Below are 23,251 nucleotides of genomic sequence, written 5' to 3'. Positions count from 1 at the left end.
TTTAGAAATGATCTAACTCAAGTAGTATTTATGATTCAGTGCAGTGTACTTAACATTAGGCAGTGTCAGGTATCCTATGCTTTATACAGTAATGATAAATTGTTTATGAAAACAGTTAATCTTTGGTACCTTTGGCTCTAGAAATGGAAAAAACATTTAACTGCCATACTACTTTGCCGTTTCAAAGAATGATGTGCTAAAAGTCTTTAATTTGGGGGGGGGGGGGGAAGCTAGATGCTTCAGATTTTTTCATCTGATGAATGGTGGTGATAATGCTCAGTTGTATTTGCACTTAGACCTGCAAGAGACAAATTAAGTAAAGAGAATGTAAGAGGTGGTTTTCTATGTCTAAGACTTAGTGTATGTGAGGAGATTAACTGTTGCATCTCTTGCTCTGAACTTATTTAGTGCTTCTAGAGTGACCGGTGTGAAATAAATGAGGGTTGAAATGAGTATGTTGAAGGAAATGTGTATGTCAAGGCTTTTCCCATCATCAGGTTTGGTTTGATATTTTATAACACCACAGCATTTATACCTGTCTGAGGTAGTTTCCTTGTTTGTGGAGAAAGCGTCATATCTATCTGAATGATCACCCGTAAAAGCCTAATGTTTTTTTAAGAAATGGGGAATAGCAGTAGAGCCTGGCTTTTGCTTGGGCTTCATAATGGTCTCCTCCCAGAGCCAGCCCTCCTCTGGCACTGCAGCCATGCTGCTTATTCTACCACAACTGTGCTTGCCTGTGAAGAACAGAAGGGCAGCTCCCATTTTCAGTGGGCAATGTCTTTATACTGTGGAACAGTTATGGAAAAGTCTCATCTGAATTTTCAGTAGCTGTTTCAGTTCATTGTATTTGCACCGATTGCTTTTTATGAATATCTGCAGTTTTATGGGTATAGTTGATCTTAAAACACCTGTGAAGAAGGCTTTTCTTGTGTGAACAAGAGTACTGGATGTGAATTGCTCAGGTTTTGTTGCTATTTATTTTTAAAGATATTTTTTCTCAAGTAGCAAAGCAGAAAGAAGGTTGTGAAGTTCAGGTACCCAGCCATAGAGCTAATGTGGCCAGAAGTTAAACAGGTTGCAGGTAATACAGTGAAAAGTTTACAGAAGAAGGAATTTAAAGAAAGATTTTTCATAAAAATTTCAGAAAGGGGAAAACTACAGTTAAATGACATCTCTGGCTTTTAACATGAAGCATCTTGCTTAAGTCTCCTAATTTGGTGTTGTTAACCTTAAGGCAGAAAAAAAAGAGAAGGCACAGTGCCATTTGAAGGTAAAATGAAAGAGTCATGCAGATGATAACTTTTCATTTGCATTATTTTACAAATATTTTTTGTCACCTCTATATACTAGGGCCTTTAAGAATGCATCTGCAAGAGCAAGACCATTTTATTGTGAAGTGTTGCACGATGCAATACCGTACATTAAAGTTATCCAGAAATGTGTAATATATCTAGCCCTTGCATGTCCTCTTCACTTTGTTTCAAATTTCAACTTTTAGCAAATAGTGGCATACTTGCTAGTTTTGGTTTTGATTTCAAGAACAACCGTGTGAAAGAACAGAGATTCCCTTCCTGCCCCTCTCCCTCTCCCGTCACTCTGAGAGCACTGCTGTGTTTCTTCCCTGTTCTCTCTCAGCTTTTCTCTGTCTTGTGCGAATTGCCATTGCCCAGGGAAGGCTCTGATCCTTCCTTTCCAGTCAGCTTGCAAACTGGACGTTAAGCTAAGAAGGTTAGGGTGCCAGCTGTCCTGTGGGAGCTGAGTACAGACACGGAAACCATATGCAGCTACGAGCAGAAACCCTCAGCCCAGCGCAGGTTTCCTGTTCTCTTTGCCTTCCCCTTCCTGCTTCCCAGGTGGAGGAAGGATTGGTGCCTTCTCCTTCTGTGGAGAGGTCCATCCTGTGCAGCCTCTCTCCACCCAGCCTCCCTGCCTCCTCCAGCTGCAGATGAACAGGGCCAGGCGCTCCCACAAATATGTCTTTTATGGTTTCCTTTTGTGTTGCCCTTGTACTAGTTCATACGCCAAACACTCTGAGATTCATCTACATCTCTAATTGTTGCTGGGCACATATGCAAGTGATTTTTTTAACAGCTTTCTAACATCCTTCTTGAATATTGGTGAAGTGAATACTCATTATTAAGGGCTAGCCACATGTTGAAGTGTTTTTTTCACACATGGAAAATAAAAATGACTGTGTAGGATTCTGTGGCTGTCACCCCTCAAAAGCTGCTGCTCAGATTTACCCAGCTCAGACTGCCTATTATTGGTAATTAGTGGCAAACACCCTTCTGAGATCTGAAAGTCAGGCTGTTCCCTTGTCCTTTTCACATACCATCACTGCTAATAATAGTAGTAAATTTGAGGAGGATATGAATTCATTGTTGTTTAGTTGGAGATTTCTACTAAATTCTAATGAAACCATTTTTTTTAACTGTAGTTCAAAATGCACCTGGGTTTGTAGGTTGCACCCTTGTGGGTGGTTCCTTTGAAGACACTGATGTGTTGCAGCCTAAACATTTTTATGGTCAATGATAAAACCTAAGGTGGAATGAACCCAGCTTGAGTCTCACTTGCCCTGTTAGGAAATAAATAAATAAATAAGTCTGGTTTGATCTGTTGATTTAAATTAATAAGAAAACTACTAAAATGATAAAACCAGAATATCTGTTTCTACAGAATTGTTAATTAAATACATTGGAATTTATGAGTTTTATCACCTGGATAAATGAATTTAGTTTTAAATAATCTCAAAGAGATTATTTAATCTCAAAGATATTTGTAGGAGAATCCACCCATGTGTCATTTTTATGGCTGAGGCATAATGACATGCAGGGTTTGCTCGTGGTCCCTGGAAGTTGGTGCAGTCCCTGTGGTCCCAGCCACAGGACTACTGTGGCAAATAGCCAGAGTGACAAGCACCATTTCCACTCGTCGGTAGCACCTAGGGAGCCATCTTTAGTTCACAGGCCAAAGAAAAGAATCTCTAGATTCAAAACCATGCACATGGAATTTTGCTCAAAGACTATTTGAGAGGTCTTATGCCGTGTCACAGCATCAAAGGGCTTTCCTCTGACTGCTGGCTCTTGCAAAGCTCCAAATCTGGAAAAGAGAGGAACTGGTTTACTGGGGCTTTAGCAAGTTTCTCTTCTGCCAGACAGCTCCTGCCAGCTGACCAGAGCAGTGCTGGTCCCAGGGGTGCTGGCTGGCAGGCAGAGCAGGGCCGCATCCATCCCCTGGTGCTGCACCCAGAACACCCTCACAGCCCCTCGCCGCTGTGAGGCTGCTCGTTCTGCTCCACTAGGCCCTGCTGCCATCACCCTTCGTCATCCAGAGAGGCTGCCCCAGCGCTTTCCTCCTCCCAGCCATGCCTGCCTGCCCCAAAACCTGGGTGCAGGCCTGCAGGCTCTGCCAGGAGCAAAACAGGGGCTGCCCCATACCGCTGGCCTGCTGCCTGCAGCACCCCAGTGCCAGCCGGGGTGCAGCTGGCCCCCGCAGCCCTGCGGCTGTGGGCAGCCCCGGGACCTCCCTCAGAGGGCTGCGCCACCATCGTAACCCTCTTCCTCCACTTCAAAGCCCCTGTTCTCACACTTCCTTCCTTCGGTAATGAACCTTCAATTTCCTCCAGGTAAATAAAGTGAAACTGGAAAGAACTGTAAAACAAAACATAAAAGTTGCCGAACTGGAGAGTTACTGCCCACAGTGTCCCTGGGAATGGTTTTTCCTGTCCTCCCGCTGCGGTTTCTAGCCTGTTGTTTGCCCTTCCTTACCAGTTTTTAGCTGTAAGCTCTTTAGCATACAACCTCCTCTTCATGGGAGCATTTGTAGAGATGCTAATAGGTAGAGAGGCTCCTCCCATGGCTCCGTTTTTATTAATGGGAGGATCAGAGAAATTACCACATTTTTAACCATCTCTTTTGCAGTAGCTATTCAGCTTCATTGTGTAGAAACAGTGAGTGGATTTTTGTTCATCTGTTCACAACGCGGAGCTCTGAGATAAATGCTTCTGTGCAAGGTTTTTAGGTGCTGCGAGAGCGTGTGTGTGTGTTGCTTAGTAGGTTACGTGGTACTTTCATTTGGAAGTGGCATTTTACGTGACATTTTAGTACAATAGGTGGGCAAAATTGAAATTTCAGGTCTGTAGCAGAAGAGTTATGTCTATTAGTCTATTTAGTGATTTGCACCTTTTATAAATTCTACCTGATTGCATCTCTTTCCATAAAAGCTGGATTAAATGCGTTTTGAAGAAAGGAGGGTGCTGACTGGTCTCATATGTGCCAGTCTGCAAACTTGCAGACCAGCTGTCCTACTCACTAGTGAAGATAAGAGGGCTTAGATGAAGGGGTTTGTGCTGCTGGAAACACAACCAGCTTTCTCAGGAGACTGCTTTGAGGAAAGACTGCAGCAATATTGCATCCCCACTGTTACTAGTGGGTGTTGCCACACACATGTATAGTTTGTGCTAGATAAAATCAGGAGGTAATAAAGACAGGTAAAAAGAAGAGATGAGAGATCTGCTGAGTATCTGCTGAGTACTTTTTTTTTTTTTTTCTTTTTTCTTAGGGAGCAAAAATGTCCAGGGGATGCCACAGTAACTCAGGGAAAAGCTGCTTTAAATCAGAAAATTTGTGTTATACCAAGTGCTTTATTTTGGGAACCATTTCAGTATGTTATGAAGGAAAGTTGCAGACTAGGCATGTTTACTAGACCTTTAATTGCTACATTTAAGAGAAAGGCGCCTTTTTTTCTTTTTTTTTTTTTTTTTGTCCCCTCCCCCCCTCCCCTTTTTAACGACAAGAAGCCAGAGTTTGCTGTGCAAATGAAGCAGGCTTTGCAAGAATCAGATTCACTTTGGACGACTCTTCACATTCCTAGTCATCATTACATTAGGCAGCACAATTCCATCTCTGGTTGATGGGCAGAAAAAGTGGGCACCCTGCCAGGTAGACGTTTCCATGGCTCCCAACCCCCAAAGGTGATGCGTTTTTCAGCTAATTCAATGAAGAGTGGGCTGAACTTTGGGTATAAACTAGACAATAGCTGCCTTCGCAGTATCAGCAGAATGGTTTATGGGAATGCACTCCACATTTGGCAGAGCATCATGTGACCTTACGGCTGAGATTTTGTGATGGTGCCAACGGAGACTTGGAAAGCAGTGCCCGTTCTGACTTTTTTCCTCTTTTCTTACATGGCTCAGAAAATGGTGGATCTTAATACTTGACTTTAGCCAGACTCAGCAAGCGACTGAGCTTTGAAGCACAACTTTGCCTTTATTCTGGCTTTTTTGGCACACCACCAGGAGGCTGTCCCTTTCACGCCTGATAAATTCTGCTTCTTATCTCCTAATAGAAAAAAGAAAGAAAGAAAATATAAGCAGAATATTTATACTTCATAACTGCATTTTAAAACTACTTGGTTTTGGGGTGTTTTTTGTTGGGTTTTTTTTTTTTTCCTGATCTGTAGTTTAGAACAGCCCTCCTGAGTGTCTGAAGGATAAAAGTTGTTTTTAATTTTTCTGGTTCAGTTTTTTGTGGTTTTTTTTTTTCTTCCTCCTGTTTAATGAACAGGCATTTGAACTGGGCAAACGGGGCGACAGCATTGAACATGAGATCATTGCAGCATAGTGTAGCAAACTGGCACCCTGCCTTTTCACCCCTTTGCTTCGGCAGATTTGTGCAATCCCCATTTATAAAACCGGCACAGGGGTGAGGTGAATTTTCTGGTCTCTCCCCACCTCTAGTCCTGTGCAGGCAGTTGCGGCAAGGATTGGTGCAGCTTTTGCGCAGTGCTTTGTGCCTGGAATTCCGAGAAGAGCACAAGAGAGAGAAGACAGGCATCCTGGTGTTCTTCCGAGAAAGAACAGGAGCCCTAAGAAGAAGAAACAAATCTGAGTTTGTCCTACATACAAGAGTACAGAAAAAAAAAGTGACTCTCCTGCTTCCAAAAAAAAAAAAAAAATCTGGCATGTTTCACTACAGAGACATCAGGATGTGTTAGAGCTTCTTAAAACAGTGTAACAAAATGAGCCTAGGAGATTGATTCTTTTAGTTAAAAAAAAAAAAAAAAAAAAAAAAAAAGAAAGAAGGAAGGAATTTTTTGTCTGTTTTTTTTCACTGTTGCTCATATAGCAGTATTTGGCACGGGGTGAAAACGTACCTTTCATATCAGGTATAGCTTCTTTTCCTTTTTTTCCTCTTTTCCTTTTTTTAAGCCGTTTTAAACGTGTTATTTTGAAACTGAGTCCTTGTGTATTAATTTTAACATAGTCAGCTGTTCACACTTTTTAAAACTAACTTTTTGGGGGGGTGTTTAATCTAATACTGCTAAAAATAGAAAGTAAACAAAAAATCGAGGGTCTATAGAAAGAGGTGGTTAGGCACATTTTGTCTTAGCTAAGCACTAGAGTTGTGCAAATACCTTAATGTTACATATACTCAGTCAAAGCTTTGGTTATCTCTAAGAAAGTTGTGGGTATTTAGATCTGGTTGCTAAGGAAAGTAATTTTTTTTTTTTTTAATAGTGTGACTCATGCTTTCAGCGTGTCAAACTTTAGGAAAGCATTGCTTTTGTTGCCAGTATATTAAAGTTATTATTGAGTTAATTCATATATGAGTTTCTTACAATTTGTATCTAAATCCATTACAAAGAAGTCAGTGTAATAAGCACTGGAATAAAAGGCACATTATTGAGACATTCATGAAGTAAGCCTGGTTTGCAGCTAGTAACAGTGACTATTTTAAGATGTTTGGTAAAGCAGCACTTGTCCAGGAATAGCTGAAAACAGTATTTAAAGATATCCATTCAGAATGTTTGTGATAAGTGCAAGCAGAGTTAAAGTAAGTTTTGAGCATGTGACGCTGTAGTAGAGCCTTTTCCTTAAAGCGTTTGTCTGTCTGTTGTAACATATTACTAGGCAATTAAAAGAGTGTGTATCAAAATTCATTCTGAGTGACAGATTTTGGAAAGCTCAGCCATTATGTATTTTTCATTTTTTTAAAGTATATTTTCCTAGTCTTTTTAATTTATGTTAAAAATACAGATGTCCTCAGCTAGAAATTACTTCAAAAATTACAGTGCTTTTTCATTAGAAACTCTGATAGTTTGTTCAAAATGTTTATGATAGGGGTTTGCTAATAAAAACCTTTATAAATATATTATGATTTTACAAAATAGAATTATTTTAATATGTGCTTCACTTTTTATACATTACTACTTAGACAGTAACTTCTAAGATTGTATGCTAATATTGCTACCTTATATTTTTGTTGTTCTGCAATGAATTCTGGGAAACTGCTGAACGGAGACCTTATGTATACGACACATATACCTCCATTCACCCATTTCGGATCAGAAAGTGTTTCTTAGATTTATGGTGATTCTGCCCTCCCCAATAGTTTTGTTAGAATAATTATGTATGTCATTAGTACCTAAGTCTGTTGACAAACCAAGGCTTACATTAGCTAAAAAGAACTTTTAAAATTTCTATATCTGATCATAGTAATCACATCTTTTTCTTTTTCCATAAAGTTTTGCAAACATTTCTTGATTTAAGCTATTTAATTTATCCCAGTATTTTTATGAAATTCTGTAGCAAATAACCTCATTGTATGCACTATTTGATAAAAACTATTTATTTTTGTTAAGCATGCTTCTTTCCTTCTGGAATTCCTAATAAAAATAAAATATTTGTGGGGTGAAAAAACCCTAGGAAACACTAAATGAAATAGTCCCTTTGCCAAAGTGTGCATGCTCACAGCATGTCTTCCCATGGCCCTGAGAGGGGCGTCAGCAGTGTGTCGGTTTTATATCTTAAAACCATACTTACTAATTTTGTGTATGCTTCATTCTGTTCTGAAAATGTTTTACATAAAACAGATATTTCACAATCTTTCTCTCACTATTTTTTTTTGTTTTAGTGAAAGAAAAAAATTAAGATGAAAAAGGAAACCGAAGAAGTTAATTATACCAGATTTCAGCGAAGGTAATACAGTGATCTTAAAAATCTTTTTGTTAAAAAATTAAGTTGATGGTAAAAACATGAAGCAAGTTAGCTTTAATAGAATTCCTTTCCTTAAAATAGCCTACAAATATAATTTCACAAATAGGTATTAAACTAGTTCTGATTACTTTCTGTTGGGAATATTGCAGTTTGTGTAGCCTGTTTACTGTATGTTTGCATTAAGCTTTAGAATGAATTGAAAGACTGATACATAATTTGTTCTTTTTTTATGCCTAGCAAATATGTAACACATATCTATTTACTAGTGTATATATATATTACTAGTATATTTATAGTACATATATCTGTTTATTAGTATACAACTATGATGCAGTGACCAATTATTTTTGAAATGTGGAATATCTCTTCTACTTATACAAAAAAAGAAAAACAAGTAAATTGGAGAAGCAATTTTATAGCACATAGGACAATCATTCAGTAAATTATATATGCAAGCTGCATACTTATTTCTGATACTAGGATTACTATTCTAGTTTCAGTGCTTGTCTTACATTTTCTATCTCCTCAGTGTCAGCAGAAAACAATTATAAAATATTCCTTCTAATGTTGAACTGTATATAAAGTGAAAGCAGGTTTAAAACAGACTGTTATAGAAAATAAATCAGCATTATTTTAAAATGCAAAAGGGTACGCTTGAACATTCAAGATTTAGTCCACTAAATTAAAAAAAGAAAAAAAAAAGAAATCATTTACTAATGCTCAGCTGTCATTACTGAACTAGAAATACATGTTGCAGTCTGCAAGAAAACATAGCATTGCCCTGATTCAAAAACTGTTATTGGCAGCACTCATTCTCTTGAAAGGGGTTTTGACAACTAACAATGGCAGAATTAGGCCTTTGGTGGGAACTAGGGAAAGGCAGGCATTACAATCTTATTCAGATACAGTTTTCAGTAACCTGCTAAAATTATAAGATACCTTTCTATAGTACCTGGGTTTAAAATTATACCTACTTCTCATGCCTGTATTTTACAAATGCATATGTGGCTGTATGGTTACAAGTTACTCTGCTGTGTCAGACACTATGTCTAAAGATGCAGTATTTATCGATGCATTCATTTAGAGTATGTGAATTATAAAACTCTTTCTGTGTCTCACCTTTCTGAATTGCTGGTTATTGCCTCAAAGGACCTGTTTTCAGTCTGTTGCATAGGACACCCGACATTCAGCCTGTGGTAATTTGTATCGTACTGCTTGCCGGTCACAGGAACGTATTTGTCGTAGAACTTAATTCTGAAGTTTTGCAAGGTTGCGTTTCGACTTTCATTCTTATTATTAGGGAACAGTATTGATGGAAGGCTTAGTGAATAAAATATACAAATTAACTTCTTTGCTTTGATTAATAGGCGTAGTTTAATCAACAAGTTATTGTCAGGCAGTACTTAGATGCCTTGTAATATGAAGAAATAGCTAAGCAGTCTTTATAATGTTGTACGGGAGCTGCACTCCAGTGAGCCTCATTGCTTTTCGGATTTGGTGGGGTGATTTTTATTTGGGGTTGTAGTACCTGATATGAGCTCAGACACAAAGGACAAACCTGTATTGTTCTCTTCTGTGTCACATCCAATTATGGATTCCAGTCTTGCCTGCTCTGTGCATGCTATAGTCAGATGCAAGTTGTGAGGAGTTGAGAGTTCATCGGTAAGGCAAAGTGTGTGCAAAAGGACAATAATTCCTGCTGAAGACAAAACAATGTTGTGCCATCAATCTGTAACAACGTTTTTTCTTCCTTTTTCAAAAAAACAACTAGTTACAAGTCTTTGGCTTGTTTGGTGCATCCACCATTTATGCAGTTATGTTTGAAGTAGCTTTCTTTGCAATAGACAGTAATACTTCTACTCTTTAGTACTCATTCTTACATTGCTTCGTATATTTGTTTATTTAAAGTTTTCTGCAACTCACTTTAAAAGGAAAATTTAATCAACAGTACCAATTGGCATAAACCCGTAGATCCGATCTTGTGTTGAAACGTACTGCACAAGCTCGCTTCTATGGGTCTGTGTCAGTATGGTGATCTGGCAAAAGTTTATGTAGCACACGCTGCAGTGGTATTTGACAACAAGTCCAAGTTAATGTATAAAACTATATATATTGGTTTTGGAATGCTTCTTTTGTCCAGTGCCTTATCTTCAAACTTGATTAAGTACTTTGTTCATTTGCCAGTTGCTTTAAGCACCTTTAGCTTAATATCTTATTAAAATTTACAAAGAGATGTGAGGGAATTGTAGGGTTTCCAATAAGGGAGAGTAGGATATGTTATTTTTTGGCTTATTAAATATACCATTACATGGTATTACATTTAAAAAATATAGAAAAAAAACCAAGAATAGTTTTATATTTTATTTTAATGTAAAATAAGACCAAATAGTAATTTCTTTCCAGAAATGTAGTTGGACTTGCTTAATTTCTATCAAATATGTATGTATATATCTATACAGACAAGACATAGATGTATATATCTGTATACATATGTAAACAGGATAGAGCAGAAATTCTACCTCTGCAGTAGAAAATTCTATCTAAGAGTATGCCTTACTGTCTGAAAAGTGGGGAATAACTGCAGTTGAAAGCCTACCCCCATGGGAAATATATAGCCCTGTGGCTGCTGTCACATTTCAAAGAAAGGCTGAAGAAGCGAAGAAGACTTTATGGTCACCGTTGGAAGCTGTGTGCATCCGGGTTGAGGTAGTAGGTTGTATGGTTTAGAGTTACACCCTGGGAGTTAACTGTACAACCTTCTAGCTTTCCTTGGAGCACACTTGAGCCATCGAGGAATTCATCACCACTTTAATCTGATCAGGGAAAGTATGCAAAAAGGTATTGTGTCACGGCTGTACATAACAATCACTCTGAGGCTTTATTGACGTTGAAATAGTCCTGATGACTTGATTATTTCATTTACATCCTGTTATGAACAATACTAACATGTTGACTTAATGGACTGTGACTACGTACTGCAGACACTTAAGGAAAGACCGATGGTGATTTTAATTCCATTAATTGGAAAGCTTTAAAAGTTTATTTTGATTTATAAATTCAGAAAAATATCAAGTATTTAACACTTTATTCTTTCTTCATAGAAATAGCTTATCCTATAGAGTTGGGTTTTGTTGCTGTTGTTATATAGGTGCGCATTCTTTTTAAAGGGAAAAGTTCAGTTTTTTCTGTCCTTATACTACTTTCCAAAAAATATGGCGCACTGCTGCTTGGATAGCGGTGGGCAGTGGCACAAGTGGATCCTAATCTTCCTTGATTTTATGATATTCTTTCTTTGTGCCTGAAAAACTCAGTGTTATGATTGCAGATCCAAATGACCTGCAGCCCTACTTGTGTTTCCACCTTGTTGTGATTCATGTGCCACTCAGTCTAATCCTGCTCTGGGGTCTCAGCACCTGTGTCCTTACACAGTGTGTCAGCTGTCAGCCTGACACTGACCCACAATGCCCTTGTCATTTTTGGCCCCAGCTGAAGTTCTGACATATCTTCCTAACTCAGCAGGACTTGGAGAAGTCACATTCCCTATGGGAATTGTTCCCATAAGCACTGGGCACTGTTGGTGGCAGCAGCTCCCAGCGCCAAGTGCTTCCACCCATGTGGGTTGGGTGCCACAGACAGAATTAGCCCTCCTTAGCCCCTGTGTTAACTATATGTTTGGCACGCCATTTTTAAAAAAGCAGTATCAGAATGCACCAAGGCAAAAAAATGTGTATTTTATCCCAATGTGAATAGGGAGACGAAGGCGTGCTTCTGGAGTTTTATGCCCCAAGTTGTGCATTCCCATTTCATGGTGGGTTTCAGTCTTCCTTATCTTGGAAAAAGAAAAAAAGCCCTTAAGATGTGTACATCCATTATGCAGGTATCATATCAAAGAGAGAAAAAATAGTGAGTGTTTTCAAAGTTTAGCCACTGCCAGGAACGGCTATGAAATGAGTGGGAAAAGGACTGTGCCTGTGTATCCATCTTTCAAGTGAGGCCTGCTTCTGAAAATGACCTTACAGATGAGGTCTTCTCAATGTGATGGAAGGCATTGCTGCCAAAGTAGGAGCATCTGGACCAGACAGTGATGCTCATTCCAAAATAGTTGGAAAAAAACTGATGTCTGTTTCCATGATCTTTTCAATGAAAAGTTAAAAGGAAAAGAGCTTAGTAATTTACAACTATAGTAGTGATAATTTTGCTGGAAAATTATTTAAGGTTTGTTGATTGATATAAAGCAAAAGAGCCGAGCCATGCCCCTGTGGTGCTGTGGTCAGGGGGGCACCACTGATGTGGGCCAAGGGCATGCCAGACTCCTGTGGGCTAAGGAGAGGGTGAAACATGTCTGTTCTACATGGGGGTGAGAGCTGTTCTCCCGGAGCTCCAATTTAACAGCAAATAGGTCCTTCTCCAGGGTATTTTGAACCCCTGCATTTCCTGCTTTACTTTTATTGCAGGTGACCATACCAAAATATTTGACATTTGCAATGTTTTATTGTTTTAGGTTTTGCATCAGCAAGGAAAGTTAAGAGTGTTTACTTTAAGTGGATTTCATGCTTGCTTGTGTTTTGGTCATTCTTTTCCTTCCAGTTCTGCCCATTCAAAAAATTACTTGCTTACAGTGCTCTATGTTTGATTCTTTCTACCTCAGCTTAGGGCTTGCCTAACCACTTTCTTAGACAAGGAATTAAAAAGAGGAGATGAAAATGGATTTAGCCTCTCTTTTTAATAGCATTTATTTTCAGTGATTAATGTTTGTAATAGGAAATTGGTAAAGAGGATCTGCATGACACTTAGGGGGATGTACAATGGATCTTAAGCCTGTCTTAAAATGTGTGGGAGAGGGGAGGAGGTTGAGTGAATCAGGGCTGCTCTGAGGTAATGGAAAATGCTTAAGGAAGCAGTGACTAAATGGGGGGATAGAGAGGACATCTCCATATACCAATGAAGCTTAACAGGGACCACTAACAATCCGAATAAAACTGGAGCATCTTTGTGGATTCAAAAGGGCCCTGGTCACCAGTATGTTTTCTTCCTTTTCTATTTTAATTTTTTTCTTTTATAGTTTAAGCCCACTGGAAAGAAACATTGTAATTGCTGTTTTCTGCCAACAGAGCAACAGGTGTTAAATCCTTTTATATTAATTCTTCAATTAGTTGCAAAATAAGGACGGATTGTTTATCCTAAGCTGAACCGAATAGAAATGACTGATGCAGAAAATGTGGGAATGTTTCATCTGCCCTTCAAATGCATGATAAATTTGTAATTCTATCAGGCATAGTTGCAGGTTACTATGCAAATATTCATTGCAGCATTGCCAGCTTTAATGAATATACATTTTCTGTATTCCTTTCTCTGTTCTTTAGGGTTTTTGCCCTGTAACTTGCAATACATTGTTTTGTAAAAGTTATCAAGTTACAAGTAAAAATGAATGAGACTATGAGCTAATTTTGAAGCAGATTAAGGTAGAGAATGAAAAACAAAGGGGGAAAAAACGCTCTATTAAGAACAGCTGTATGGGGTTAGGTCTTCTGTGATTTCATTTTAAAGTCATAAAACATATTGTCTGTTTTAGACGAAGTCTGGCATTTTTTACCTTTACAGTGAGGTTGGAATGTTAGTCAGTCACGTAGTACTCGGCATTATATTGCTATGTTGTTTCTGTAGGAAATAAATGCACTTTATAACATGGTTAGACACGGATGTGTTCCAGTCAAGGACCCATCTAACAGAGTTTGTTCCTATAAGTAATCCATAATGTTATCATCCTTGTGCCTTTACTTTGCTTCTTGCATATAGAAGAAATATCCGTTAGGTTATTTTTGGACAAACCTTGACATCAAAACAATCTGCGACTCCCAGTGGTTTTTTTGGGAGACACAGGTCCTCAGAGCTTTACAAGTTTAGTCCTACAGAAAACGTGGCTGCAGAGACACTGACCCACCGAACACCCTTTTATTTGCCACAGTTTCCTTGGTAAAGATTAAGCACGATCCAAGGCCTTAACCCTGGTTCCCAACAGAGAAACTTACAGCACAGTGAAAACCTGCTTTAATGCCAGATCCTGTTGTCTTAAGAGCTAAGTCACTTCAGAGGGCTGGGGAGAGTTTGGATTTCCTTCTGCAGCCCACAGCGCCTGTGTCCAGAGGCATGTCCAAAGAAAACAGAGTTAAAGGGACGTTTCTGGGTTAATAACCATGGGTCAGATGCACTAACAGAGCTTGGGTGTTTTGGGCACAGCCATTTTGAGACCTTTCTGTGGAATAAAGCTGCCATTAATCCAGTGTACCAGAGTAGGTAAAGCAAGTTTTTAGTAATTTTCTGCTGTTGAAATAGCACAAACCAGTCAAAAATATATGGGCCAATATAGTTGATACAGTGTATTTTAAATAATCTTACAGATTTATGTTATCAAAGCTGAAAGTCATTATAAAATGTCCTTTTTTCTGTAGCCGATGTACTTTCTGTTTTTGTCATTCCACTTCAAGAAAAGAAAATGCTGAGTTTCACTTGGTCTCATGCTTCATTTAACTTTCTCTTGTCTTCACATAAGTTGAAGTTCTTTAGAGATTTTTAGGTAAAGAATGTGGTAAAACATTTAAAAGCAAACCCAGAAAAGGTTTTCCTTGCAAATCTGTCCTTTAAAAATGACAAACAGCCCTTAGTAATCTCCAAAACCTGTTCATTAAAGCTCTTCAGCAAGAGACCTGTGATAGGTTTCTTAAATGATAAAGATGGAGTAGAAGTGCACTTGAAATTTTTCAGATTTTTTTGGATGTGGTTTCATATGATATTCATTTATCTATTAAGAGCAGCTTCTGGTATTTTTAATAAAACTAAAATTAAACACGTCTGGCAGGCCCTGTTTAAATGTGAATATTGCTTTTGTAGCACAGTTAAATACAAGATTGAAAAGCTAATGCTTTTGTACAGAAGATTTAAATTGTTTCAGCTTTTTGTCTTTTCTCATAGTAAAAATATTTACATCAGAGTGATCTTTTTGATAGAACTTAATTTTGTATAAGTCTTCTCAACATTTCAGCTGTATTTTATTGTAAATTATATCATTTATATGGAAATCTCAGGCAAATTCTTATTTAGTTTTGCTCCCTCCACCTCTTCTTTCATGCGACTTTCTAGAAACAGTAAGAGCAAGCCTCACACTGATGAAGTCTTTTCAAGAAAACTTTCAAAAACTGAATAAGAAGTAAAATATCATGCCTCTCTCTTTTCTAGCATGACAGTCTCATTTGTTCAGAAATACCTGTCTCCTGTCTCCCTATCCGTTCTTTGCAAATGTGATCAAAACATCACTTGATCTTACAGGAAAATTGGCGTGGATCCCATTGCTCTTTACTGCTTTTATTGCACCTTCTTTTGACTAGAAAGACCTCACCCCTAAGCAACTGTACTTTGAGGCTTTTTGACTAATGTAGTTGTCTGGCTTGAGTAAGATTGGTGCTCCAACAATTGCACCAAGAGCCTCAGCAGAAGGATACAGATACAAAATAGCAAACGAATAATTTTTCTGAGTCAGAACAGCCTTGTGGAACTGCCTACTTTCCTTTTGTGGTTGAATGAAAAGTGGGTGGGTACTGGGTACTTTTTTGTATTTTTCTTCTATGCAGTAAACATATATATTATGTATATATTACTTTTATCTGAATGTTATGACTCCTCAGCTAAAGACTTTTCTCCATTGTTGCGAGTGATTTATCTGGGTTTATCTGTGGTTTATCGGGGAAATGCAGGTCAATTCTATTTTTTCTTTTTCCGTCATAGTATACTTTTGTTTTACACACCATCCTCCACTGGTCCTTTTTTGATTCTACTTGATTTCTTGACATCATGATTATAATGGCAAAGAAAGTAGAGCATTGCAAGCATATTGGCAACAGGGATAGTCTGGGAATACACTGATGACTTGAAAGAAGAGTGGGATCACTGTCATGTTCATAAGGTTAGCAGAAAGCAAAAGCTTACTCAAACCAAATCCTCCATAAGACCTCTCTGTTATGACTCTCCAACTCTGGAAGGAGAATAAGCTGTTTGGTACTACCACCTTTGTAGGTCTGGCTTGAGACCATGGGATAGACTTTGCTCAAACTCTGTGTGTAATTTTTTTCACTGGACACTAAAATCACTATAAGGCTCTCTTTTCCCTATCATGCACCCAGCCTTGTGGTAACTGCAGTATCAAAACAGATATAGATGTCTGAGATAAGATGACTGTCAATCTTGGAATATGTATGCTTATGTATGTATAATGTTAGGGGGGTTTGCATGGCACCACACTGCTGTGAAAACAATACAACCCCAAAATTCATCTCATTCATGTAATTAGTTTGCTGGGACAAATCTGTTAACTTCCCATGTTAGGAAGAAATCATCAGATCAGAATTTTCCTATAATAACTTCACCATCCCTTGAAAGAACTTCCCCTGTAGAGTAGGGAATAGCATTTGGACCACACTAAATACCTGTGAATGATTGGTTTCCCGGAAAGTTGCCCAAGAAATATGTTCTGTCTGGGTCTGGAAGTAGACTCTACAGTAGCCTATGATCAGGAGAGCTGGAGACATGTCTCGAACGTACCCCTACTATTAGTGTGTCCTGGGTTGAGGATCCTCTACTGCTATTTTATATCTTAGCTTGTGCCACGAATCTTGCACTTTTTCAGGATATTTCCACCTCAAGCCTCTCCACCTCTTCAAAAAGCCCAAATACACTTAGTTTATACAGCTGAAGGGGATTTACTCCATAAGTTCTTTGCACTCCCAGGTTCACCTGTGAGCTGAGCGTTTTATGGGGAGGAAGATTTTTGGGGTGAAGTCTGATTTATGCTATGTTGAACTAAAGTGTAACTAAGCTGCTGAAAAGGAGTTCTTTTCACAGCAAGGTTGCACACCTGGGCAGAAAGAGACACATGGCGGTTTTGAGGAACTTGTGCTAAGGTCATCAATCTTTGTGGAAAAGCTGGTTCAAGCAGCAGCTATGCCTCCAGACCCTTGTGTCTGAGGGCTGCTGCCGAAGCTGGTGTCATTGTGCAAGGACATCTTTGTGAGCTGGGGTATGGGGAGCAGTGGACTAATGTAGCTATGCAACTCTATGCTAAGTAATGCGCTTTGCTCCTTTGTCCAAATAAAACTTTCAATCTATAATTAAGGTAGATTTACCCAATGGTATGTATCTTACCATATTCACTTCTAATTTCTTCATCCCTACTGCCTAAATATGTACTTCCAGGTTGTGTATTGTAAAGAACTACACTCAGACCACCTAATTCATGCATTGCCCTTGTGTCTTGTCACTGGCTGTATAGGTTATGTACAGGTCAGCCTGTATTGGTTATGGCCCAGACAAACTTGGACATGAGACTGCATGCTCAAGTCCATCTGAAGTAACACAGCTGACAGTCTGGCTGCAGCTACAGGGAGGGTTTTGCTAAAAATGTGGTTTTTGTCTTTAGAGGGCATTTTACTCAGGGTGTGACTTGTGGAGTACATGATTCCTGTGCTGATAAAGAAGTTTTTGAGAGTCATTATAAAGCACTGTATATTGTTCCTCTGAAGTGCTTAGCTTCTGATATAAGAATTTAGAGGTATCTTTTTTTATTATGGCAGTTTTGAAGTATAACTGTACCAGAATGGCCAAAATGTAAATTTTAGTAATAAGTCTAAGAACCTAACTCATACTTTATGCAACATTTTTAAGTGACTCTACCTTTTTCTCAAAACCTCTTGGGCATTTAGGAGCCTGTATCCTGTTGATTTACCACATATGGGCAAGTTTTAAAAGAGAAATCTCAGGTGCAGAGGCATTTTTACAGCTTTTTGACCGTAACCTTCATAATGTGTGACCCAACTGCAGAATGTTAAATACGTAAACTGGTTGGTGCTGCCTCTAGGTCATCCTTCTGAATGTGAGACACTAACCTAAACATGGAGTACCAATATATTCTTAGCCACTTTTTATGAGAAAATAGTGCCCTAATTTCTCTCTTATTCCTATTATAAAGAAGACAAAATAAACAATGTAGTTAGAGACATGTGCAGCTTTGAAAAATTTGAGTGTTTAGTAAAATTTAGTAAAATTAAAATTTGGTTTAAAGCTTTACACTGTGTCCAGATTGAGGCCAGCAACTTAAACAGAAAGCAATTTGCACACCTGACACTCTTATTGATGATGATGCCAACCATGCAGGTGCTTGAAGGGGACATACGACTCCTTCCTTCCCTCCTCTTGTCCTGCACTGCAGGGAGGAGTTGTCTGTGGTGGGAGACTGTTGTCTCCAGTCTTCTGTTGTAAATGCAGGTGCTGGCAGGGAGCACTGCCTGGGCACTCGTGCCTCTGCCCGTAACAGCCAGCAGGCAGCATCATACCAGGGGCACTGGGAGCCCTTCCACATTGTTGGGGCAGGGCTGGCTCTCGCAGGCACAGGGGCTGCTGCTGCCCCAACACCCCACCAAGAACAGGTACAGGCAGTGTTGTGCCCGAAAGAAAGGAACCAAGCATAGCTATAAGTCAGGTTGGGGTTTTTTGGCTAAAAAAGTCCAAATATTGGTCTATGGAAATAAACATGCAGTCTGCTTAATGAATGCGTTATTTATTAGCTGTGTGAGCTGCTGGAAATACCAAAGCGGATAAAGGCTGTGATTCAAGGCCACAGGGCTGGGCCCACACAGCTCCCTAAGCCAGGAGCCAAGGACATGGGAATCGTCGCCAAGGGGCGACCCTGGAAGGCCAGAGGAAACACTGGGCTGCACACGTCTTCATGAGGGTGGAGGTTTATGTTAAGGATACCTTCTCATACATGAGGAGCAGCTGTTGTTCGTTATTGTGTAATTTGATTTGACTCTAATTTAATGACAGTTCTTAGTAGGCAACAGGATTTGCAAGGCTGATTTCCAGTTTTATTGATTGGGCCTTTAATTTATTTGAACCTACACTCACAAGTTTCATTGGAGATTTAATGCAAATCTGCAAAACCAGAATGGTAAGGAATCTTTTGATGGAACTTGAACTCAAATACTTCAACAACAAGTCAGTGAGGTGGGGTGTGAAAATATTTTACGAAATAAAATTCTTCGTTAAGCTTTACTTTTAAAATAATGGATTGGCAATGCTTTTCCTCTCTTGAGGATCTTTTCCCCCAAACTCTTGTACTCGTTGTCTATTCAAAGGTAAATTAAAGATTATTTTTCCAGTTTTGTAGAATGAGCTTTTGAAGGGGAGATCTCAGAGGTTATCCTTACAAAACTTTCACCGAAAATAAGTAACTTGTAACTTCTGGAAACCTATGGTTTTATTCATTAGTAAGAAACTTACCAAATACAGAAAAAATTCTGTAGAACTAGCTGCCACAGTGTCCTAGTTATTTTCGAACTGTATGTTTTATTCAAAGCAGAAATTGCAAAGCATAAAAATACCATATCTGGTTTAAAAGTCTATCAGTTATTTTATGAAGACAAATTTATTTTTTTAATATTTAGCAGTATATGTTCTAATATATAATAATATATAATAATATAATGGTCTGAACAAGGAGGAGCTAGCAAGGGATTAATTAATGGTAATTTTTCATTTACCTTTTCCAAAACCAAATCTTTGCATCCAAACTAATCAATGAAGAAAGCAGCAAGAGGCACAGAGTGTATCTGTGTGGGAGGAAGGCAGGAATAGGGAGAATGAATTATTATGTGATAAGAAGTGTAAGAGGATGTAAGAGGAGGAAGGAAATTGAAGAGGCATGCAGAATAAGAGAGGATACAAAGAATGGGACTGTAGTGGCTGTGTATTTGTACTTAGAGAAGTGACTCTGGGCATGTAGGTAGAGGAGTTCAGGAAGGTGGAAGAAACAAACTTGAAAGATGTAGAGAAAGGACATGAGAATGTTGTAGCTTCACATCATTGTGCTTCATTCACCTTGGTACATTTTGGTAACTCTAAAATACTGATTTTGTTTATTGGACAATAAAAGTTAAATTTATTTAAAAAAAAGAAAGAAAGAAAGATTTACAGGCAAAACTTCATATTTGTAAATAAACAGAAGGTCCCATGGGACTAAGTTTTTGTATTGCCTGTTCAATTTCTTTTTTTTTTTTTTATGAGCAGAAACCCCACTATACGTCTAAATTAGAAGGCTGGTAAGTCTGAAGAGCAGTAGTTGAGGGTAGCATACATTCCAGACATATTGAAACCATCTCAAAATGATCCCACACTCTTAAGCATTAGGAACCCTCAAAATTCAAAGCTACAGGTAAAGTGAAAATCCAGGGCACACAGATAACATAACTCTGCCTAATACTGACACAGGCAATGTATCTAATGATGCTTGTTATTTCAGTCTAGTCTAAGACAACGAACACTGAATGCATGATAGCCGTATTATTACTGCACAGTGTCATCATAAGGGGAAATGTAGCTCATGTGGGTGCCCTTCCTCTGCTTCTGCTCAGACTATTTGTGAAAATTAGATATATAAAACACTCAAAAGCCTGAATCAAAAAGAATAGGATAACCTCGGCTTTGATATGAACTGTAATTAATCTGCAGCCTGTTACCACAAAACTTAATTTAGGGAAATTCCTAGTTAGAATCAAGAATGTTAAACATTTGTGTGAATAAGAACAGTATGTGCAGTGGCGCTAGAAGTAGCAATATTTCTGATTCAAACCATGCACTGAAGAGTTGTTGAGGTTACAGAACTTCTTCCCTTTTAAAATTAAGTGCTTTATGAGAGAATGAAGTTATTGACTGCTGATCACTTCCAGACACAGAATGGTGGTCTATTGGTCCCTACCAGAGTGTACTAGCAGTTCCACATGATACATATTAATGGAATATCTCATTAATTCCCTAAATATCACTAAACTGGTCAAGTCATTAGAAGTTTCCATCTCCTTAAAGAAAATCTATCTGCTTCAAATTTTTCAGCTCTATGAAAACATCTGCAGAATATGGAATCTGTTAAAACAGCAGCATCTACATTGTGAGATACCGAGATTTTAACCCTAGCTGTTTTTGTTATGGAGATCAGCATATTCAGCATCCAAATGGAGTTTGAAGATTTTTATCCAGATCATTGTTTTGAGGAGAACTCATGCATCTCTGTTCTATACATGAGCACTACCTTTTCTATCCCATAAAACCAGAAAATGTCTATGTTTATGGTTTGAGTTATAAAATAATGTTATTATGTATTGTCAGAATTAGATTTTTGTGTTGTAAGGTTATTTACTTCTTAATGGCTAAACATCAAAGGAGGCTTTTGCTATGGTTATGAAATGGTCAGTTATTATTTGCCTTCATCTTCATGCAAGGTATCCTCAAAGCTTTGGTTTTACATAAAGTGTAGCATTAACACAAAGTGAATCATATTCATAGGCACTTTTGAGAGGAAAAATAAAAATATTTTAAATTAATATTGTCTTTTAAGAGGCAATCCTAATTTACCAAATACTCATTTCTCATCAGAGAAAATTACAGTTATTTTACAATATTTACAAAATTTCATTGGAAGATTCTACTGACTAGTCTGACCATTATCAGTTGTTTCCCTTCTTTCCATTTAATGGAATTGTACTTATACCAGTCAGTCTCCAATTTACAGTTGCTTTCTGTTAATGCACTTTATATACTGCATCTCTTAAACATAGCTTCCTAAATCTGATATGTGATTATGTTCTTAAATCCTGATAGTACATTTCTCACTGAATGAAGTCTGAGTGAAGACATTTCAGAACTTGTATTAGAATCTGTGCATAAAGAAAAGTAAGTATTCACCAATGGAAGTCTATATTTCAAATAATATATGCAAAATTAAGAAATATTAGGAAAGTCAAATTCTCTAAAATGCATTAGACACATTATATTTATTAATGTGATTTTTCACTCACAAATCCACAGTCAATACAAGAAAACTAAACTTTTCATTTCAAATGTGAGTGGATATAAATGCCTTAAAAAGCACAAAACCTACCTATATGAAGAAATAAATAAAATTCTTAATGAAGTAAGTTAAAATATTCAAATAAAATTCTAGACCATTCATCATTTATCAGTAGTGTTCACAACATAGTACTTTAAATACTGGAAATGTAACTATCTTTGTTAAATGCAATAACATTTGAAAATACTTGCCCTTCTAAAAACTGCTGTATGGTCTCAGAGCTGCAAAAGCCTTCAGCAGCTTTAAATCAGCTTTAAACTTTAAACCCATGGATTGAAGGAAATGTCTGTGAATATATTTGACAAATACTTAGGAACATTCCTTAATGAGAACATGCACATTCAAATCAAATGATGTGGAATGTAAGGTAGCCAGAACATTATCTAATATCTGCTTTTTTCTGCAACCTTTGTCTTCATTTATGTGGCTTTCATCTGCCTTGAAGTTCTATCAAAGAATCTAAAAAGAAAAAAAAAATATGGTAAGAGATGTAACCTTAGAGGAGTTTTTTTTGCATGTTGGTTACATGGCTGTAAATCCATATAATTTATATTATATTTTAAAATATTATTATTTCTTATTAATTTAAAGCTATTTGACAAAAGAACCAATTTCTTTGTTCCAGGATGAAATTTTCATGAATGTAGTTTCACTAGTTCATTACTTTGTTAGTCTGTTTCTTCATCTATACTCAAAAGAGCAAGGTGAATGATAAATGATCAAGGGAACATGGTGAATTCTTCTCCCTTCTTAAGCTATAAGAGATTTTCTATAAACTTGGAACTAGGAGTCCTCACAGCTACCAAGAAATAGTTGCATTTAGCCAGACAATAGTTCTGTGCTAAAGGGAAATAGTTACATGAAGACTAAATGAAGACCATTATAAAGGAGACATGGAAGTATATAAAGTGAACATATGAAGTCTTAACAAAGTCAAGTTTTTCAGAAACAAAATTTAATTTAATTTTTATTATTAATTAATTTAATTTTTAAAAATGTAAATGGAAAAAAGTGTTTAAAAATAATAAGCTGCCAAGAGAAATGGACCTTGTTCCTGTAAGTAGGAATGGTCAAGGCCAAAGGAGAAATGAAATATTAATGGCCATCTATTAGACAAAGAAAATTATTCTGCAATATTTGACTCAGTAATCCTAGAAGTCCTTGTACTTGTATGTCTTAGCATCTTCTGAATAACATAATCCGATGTTTAATATTAGTGTTCATTTGAAACTGAAAAACGACAGTTCAGAGTTAATCAACAAAAGATCATGAAGGAAAAGTGAATAATTAGAAAATGAAGAGCA

General features: G+C 37.6%; 1 long non-coding RNA gene across 4 annotated transcripts in view; it reads left to right on the top strand.

Moving 5' to 3' along the window:
- The window catches only part of LOC130145095 (uncharacterized), a 300,065-nt gene that overhangs the window by 252,672 nt on the left and 24,142 nt on the right, over window positions 1-23,251 (top strand). For all 4 annotated transcript variants that reach the window (XR_008820373.1, XR_008820371.1, XR_008820370.1 and 1 more), the window contains one exon: window positions 7,917-7,981. This is a non-coding gene — a long non-coding RNA (uncharacterized LOC130145095). The remainder of the gene's footprint in view (window positions 1-7,916; window positions 7,982-23,251) is intronic.

This window comes from Falco biarmicus, chromosome 2, assembly GCF_023638135.1.
Source record: "Falco biarmicus isolate bFalBia1 chromosome 2, bFalBia1.pri, whole genome shotgun sequence".
NCBI classification, from domain to species: domain Eukaryota; kingdom Metazoa; phylum Chordata; class Aves; order Falconiformes; family Falconidae; genus Falco; species Falco biarmicus.
The sequence above is the reverse complement of the archived record's forward strand: the minus strand, read 5'-3'. Positions and strand labels throughout refer to the sequence as shown.